The sequence below is a fragment of the Elephantulus edwardii genome, unplaced genomic scaffold (assembly GCF_000299155.1).
Source record: "Elephantulus edwardii isolate Elephantulus edwardi_28Jun2011 unplaced genomic scaffold, EleEdw1.0 scaffold00047, whole genome shotgun sequence".
In the NCBI taxonomy this organism is placed as follows: Eukaryota; Metazoa; Chordata; class Mammalia; order Macroscelidea; family Macroscelididae; genus Elephantulus; species Elephantulus edwardii.
In genome coordinates, this window is record NW_006399797.1 from 9,352,312 (window position 1) to 9,358,311 (window position 6,000).

The 6,000-nt window shown below is 37.4% G+C and overlaps 1 protein-coding gene across 1 annotated transcript in view; it reads right to left on the reverse strand.

Moving 5' to 3' along the window:
• The window catches only part of WIF1 (WNT inhibitory factor 1), a 120,523-nt gene that overhangs the window by 66,452 nt on the left and 48,071 nt on the right, over window positions 1-6,000 (reverse strand). The gene's annotated exons all lie outside the window — the stretch shown is intronic.

The following is a 6,000-nucleotide window of genomic DNA, read 5'->3' on the forward strand; positions in this document are numbered from 1 at the left end:
AAATCAGCCCATCTACTGGCCACAGAAACTTGACAAGGAGATGAAATCAGTGAAGTGGGGAAACAAAAACCTTTTTAACAAATGGTGTTGGCAAAATTGGAAAACTATCTGCAGAAAATTCAAGCAAGACCCACACCTCACATCATACACAAAAACCAACTCAAGGTGGATCATGGACCTAGGACTAAAACCAAGGACTATAAACTTCATTGGAGAAAAGATTGGAAGAATTCTAGAATCCCTAATCCACAACGTGAACAGTCTTCCAAGCATGCTGAAAAACCTACAACCAGGAGAGAATAAAATAGATGAATGGGACCTTCTAAGAATCAAATCCTTATGAACATCAAAGAACTTCTCCAACAGGGTGAAAAAGAAAGCCATGGACTGGGAAAGAATATTCGGTAATGACATATCTGATAAAGGACTTACATCTATGATTTATAGAATACTCAAGCATCAGAACAAGATAAACAACCCAACTGTAAAATGGGCACAGGATATGAACAGACACTTCACCAAAGAAGACATTCAGATAGTGAACAAATACATGAGGAAATGTTCAAAATACCTAGCTCTAAGGGAGATGCAAATCAAAACAACTTAAATACCATCTCACCTCAGTAAGAATAGCAAAATTCAACAGAGTAACAAACAACAAATGCTGGAGAGGTTATGGAGAAACTGGAACCCCTTATGGTACTTTCTCAAAAAGTTGGATATAGAAAGAGATGAGGGAGAGAACTGCTTAAAAGGAATATATGATTAGGTATTATTTGCATGATAACATTTCAGAATAAGAGCTGCATAGTAAAGTATGGACTGGCGTAGGGGTGGGGGATTGTAGAACCATGAAAGAATTTTTTTTTTCAAAGAGAAAATCAAACTAGGGTTGGGCAGGGAGGAAAATGTGCAACAATGAATGAATGGAAATCCATGTTCTCTATAAACTTTCATTAAAACATAAAAAAAGAATGTAAGAGATAATACATGTAAAGTGTTCAGTGCAGTGACTGAAACAGAGTGCTCACTGAAATGACATTTGGGAGAAGACCTTCCAAGTGAGACACAAACATTGTAGGTTTCTTTTCCCCCTAGTGCACTAATATCTGTTCAGCATCATGTAGTTGTTGTTGTTGTTAGGTATCTTTGAGACCAACTTGACACAGTTCTATGAACAACAGATAGGACATTTGCCCTTGTCTGTACTTTCAGAGTGGCATATAAACCTCCAATGGGCTCAAACATAGCAAATTTTGTGAGGCTGGTACAAGACTAAGAGTGTTTTGTTCTGTTGTACTTAACAAGGTTGATCTAAAAGATAAAGGTGCACCCGACCCAAGCCATGGATTTTTTAATTACTGGTTATGTGACAAAAGAAGAATTAATGCCTTTGAGCTGTGGTGTTGGAGAAGAGTACTGAATATCCCATAGACTGCTAAAAGAACAAAACATCTTAGAAAAGGTGCAACCAAGGTGCTTTTAGGAGGCAAGATGGTAAAGCTTCATCTCACTTATTTTGGGCACACTAAGAGGGTCCAGTCCTTGGAAAACGATACCATGCTTGGAAAGATAGTGAGAGAAAGAGAGGCAGATCCTCAAAGAGATAGATTGACCCAATTACTATCACAATGGGCTCAAGTATATCAGAGACAGTGAGGATGGAACAGGATAAGGCAGGGTACAAATCCATTGTTCACTGGGTCACTAGAAGTTGTCACTGACTCCAAGGCACCTATTAACAACAATGTAATAGAAACTCTACTAATAGGAACTGACTTAACTGTTCCTAAAAACAACTTGTAGGAATAGTAGTCCTTATAGTAATAAAGAAAGACGTGATGTGCTTCTGTAAAAATTTAAAATGCATTTAAGTCTTGAAAAATCCAATGGGGACGTTCTACACTATTCTTTTTTTTTTCTTTTGAGAACTTGAAAAACAAAAGCTTTTATTGTATCAACCATATTGGACTAAGGGGAACTGCTCACACGGCTCCCCAGGCCAATCTTTATGGAAACAGACTGCCACATCTTTCTTACGTGAAGGGGCTGAAGGGAAAAATCACCAACCTTTCAGTTCACTGTGCTTAAGCACTGTGCCACCAGCTCTCTTCAATGAATTGGAAGGAACATGGCTTCCAGAATTAAGTGAAATGCTGTTAGGTGCCATCAAGTCAAGCACGACTCATAACGACCATATGAACAAAAGATCTGAACCCTGTTCTATCTTGCACCATCCTCACACTTCTTGACACACATGAGCTCATTGCAGCAGTCACTGTGTCAAACCACCTGGTTGAGAGTTTTCCTCTCCCTCACTGACCCTCCACCTTCCCAACTTCATGTGCTTCTCCAAGGAATAGCCCCTCCTAGCAACATGTCCAAACTATGTGAGGCCAAACCTCATCCTTCTTGCCTTCAAAGAGCACTGTAGCTGAACCATCTCCAAGACGTATCTGTTCATTCTCTTGGCCGTCCATGGGATGTTCAGTGCTCTTCTCCAACACCATACCTCAGAGGCGCCAATTCTTTTTCTGTCATTCTTACTCATTATCCAGGTCTCAGAGCATAGCTAGTAACTGGAAAGACTATGGCCTAAATCAGATGCACCTTAGTCCTCAAACTGGCATCACTACTTCTCAATAATTTGGAGGGGTCTCTAACCGCAGATGGTCTCAGTGCAATGTATCTCCTTATTTCCTGACAGCTCATACCAAGGATGTTAATTGTGGATCCAAGCAAGATGAAGCTGTTGACAGTTTCAATCTCCTCTCCATCCATCATGATGCTGCCTATCAGTCCAGTGGTAAGAATCTTAATTTTCCTGATTATTGAGATGGAATCAATACCAAAGGATGCATTCCTTGAACTTTTGCAACAAGTACTTCAGGTGCTCCTCACTTTCAACAAGCAAAGTTGAGTCATCTGAATAGTGTAAGTTGTTGATGAGTCTTTCTCCCATTCTAATGCCACATTCCTCCTCATAAATTCCAGCCTGATGAATGATCTGTTCTGTATATAGATTGAAAAGGTGTGGAGACAGAAAAGTCTTTTATTCTCAATTATATAGTATTTCCTTTTTACAAAGATGAATTAAGTTGTCACAGTAAGCCAAACTTGTCCTGCCTTTCTTTATTTTCTTTTATTTAAATTAATTTTAATGAGCATTTACAGAGATTTTGGATTTCCATTCATTCATTGTTGCACTTTTCTCCCTGCACAGCCCTCCCCCCCCAGTTAGCTTCTCTACGCTGTTCTATAAGGTTACTTTGAGTTGAATTTAACCAGAAAGCATATAGTAAATCTTTACAATGATCACTGTTATTGTCTTGAAATGGCTCTTGAAATATGGTTCTCAAAATGCAATATGGATATAAATTAGCCAAGAAACTTATTAAAATGTAAATCTTTCTTAAAAAAACAACAGTGTACTAGCAAACTCATAAGTAGTTGAACAAATATTCTTAAAAACAATGAGTTATTTTCTAGGACTTAAAACTTATTCACATAAAGGTGACAGTAAGAGGGTTTTTTTCAAAAATACTTATTACTATGGAAAATGTTAAGCATATGAAAAGAGAGACAAAATAGGAAAATGAGTATTATTTATCAATCACTCAATCTAAGAATGGTTACCTTCAAGGCTAGCATTTTATAATCCTTACTCCCATCTCCTTGACCATATTATTTTCCTTTTCCCCTTTTTTTATTCAGATTTTAATGAAAGTTCATAGAGAACATGGATTTCCATTCATTCACTGTTGCACATTTTCCTCCCTGCCCACCCCTAGTTCTATTTTCTCTTTGGAAAAAAAATCCTTTCATTGTTGTACAATCCCTCACCACCACCCCAGTCCATACTTTACTATGTAGCTATCATTTTGAACTGCTGTCATACAAATAATACCTAATCATATATTCTTTTTATGCAGTTCTCTCCCTTATCTGTTTCAATGCAGTGTACATTATTTATCCCCTCTTTTCTTAGTTTTTCACCAACCTCAATGTCAGTCCTATTATGTAACAGTGGAATTTTGCAGTATTTGTTCTTTTGTGACTGAGATATTTCACTCAGCATAATGTCCTCAAGGGTCATCCATTTTGTATAATATTTCATGAGTTCCTTTGTTTTCCAGTGCTACGCAGTATTCCATTGTGTGAATATACCACAGCCTCTCTATCCATTTTTGTGTTAATGGGCACTTGGATTGTTTCCCTGTCTTTGTTATTGTGATCAGTGCAGCAATAAACATGGGTGTGCTACATGTATTTGCTTGGGTGGCAGTTCTGGTCTCTTTAGGGTATATTCCCACTAGTAGAATTGCTGGGTCAAATGATAATTCTATTTCCAACTTTTTTAGAAAGTGCCATACTGCTTTCCAGAATGGTTAGACCCATTTACACTCCCACCAACAGTGAATAACAGGTTTCATTTTCTCCACACCCTCTCCAGCATTTGTTGTTTGTTGCTCTGTTGAATTTTGCTATTCTTACTGAGGTGAGATATTTCAGAGTTGTTTTGATTTGCATCTTTCTTAGAGCTAGGTATTTTGAACATTTCCTCATGTGTTTATTTGCCATCTGAATGTCTTCTTTGGTGAAGTGTCTGTTCATATCCTGTGCCCATTTTGCAACTGGGTTGTTTACCTTTATCTTGTTCTGGTGTTCAAGTATTCTATAAATTCTAGATATAAGTCTCTTATCAGACATGTCATTACAAAATGCTCTTTCTCAGTCTGTGACTTCCCTTTTTACCGTGTTGGAGAGGTTTTTTCATGTACATAGGGATGTGCTAGTGCTCTGTTCACCTACTTGTGTCAATATAGAGACTTTTCTAATGGCAAAAGGAATGAAAGAACATATATTTAAAAAGAGATAAAATGAGGTTGATGTTACCTGGCCTATTTAAAGGGAGAATAGGAAGTGATTGCTAATGAGTATAGTTTCTTGTTGGAAGGATAAAACATATTCTAAAATTAATTGTGCTGATTATTAAAAATCTCTGTAAAGATAAAACAAATACCATTCCATTGTATATAAAGATTGTATGGCTTATGAGATAAATAGTCATATATCGTTATAAAAAAAAGAAATAAAACCCTGGTTTTATTTCTCATTTATCACTCATTTCCTATGTCATCTATTACAATGTTAGACAAAGTGGGGACTACAGAAATAATTTGTTGTTGGTATGTACCTTTTCTTTCTACAGGACACATCACCTTCCCTTCAGAGACAGTACAACTAAACTGAAGAGACACTGGTTACAGCTTAAAAAAATTGTCAGCAGTTGACGTGTTTGGAATCACAGAAGCCAAGAAAGCTTCAGATACAAGGTGTCAGATCAAGGGTTGGACAATGGAAGATAAATTCTGAAGGGATTTGGTAGAAGTGAAGGAGTATCCTGGTGGAGGGTGGAGCTGGGAAATAAGTGGGTCAAGGCACTGGGCTAAGGGCAGGGACAACACTGTAACTAATGGCTAACTCTACAATGAGGGATTCATATTTCACTGCTCCATTAAATTGCTTCTGTCAGATATTCCTCTAAATCTGAACATCCAGATTAAGAGAGACTAAGAAGAAGGATTGGCCATCCACTTCTGAAATAGCAGGCCTCTGAAAATCCTATGTACAACAGAACACACGTAGAATAACAGAAAGGGAAAACCAGAACAAAGGAAGAGGAACAATTGTAAGCAGACACTAGTGACTGGAACATACAATGTGAAAACCATGAATGTAGGAAAATTAGAAATTGTTAAGAAAGCAATGGAATGCATACATATTGACATACTAGGCATTGGAGAAATGCGATGGACCGGCATGGGGCATTTTGAATCAGATGATCATATGATATATTACTCCGGAGATGAAAAGGTGAGAAAAAATTGGCTTTCATTGTTAAAAAAAGTAATTCCTAGATCCATCTTGAAGTACAACATTGTGAGTGACAGGATTATATCCATACGCTTACAAGGAAGTCCAGTGAATACCACTATC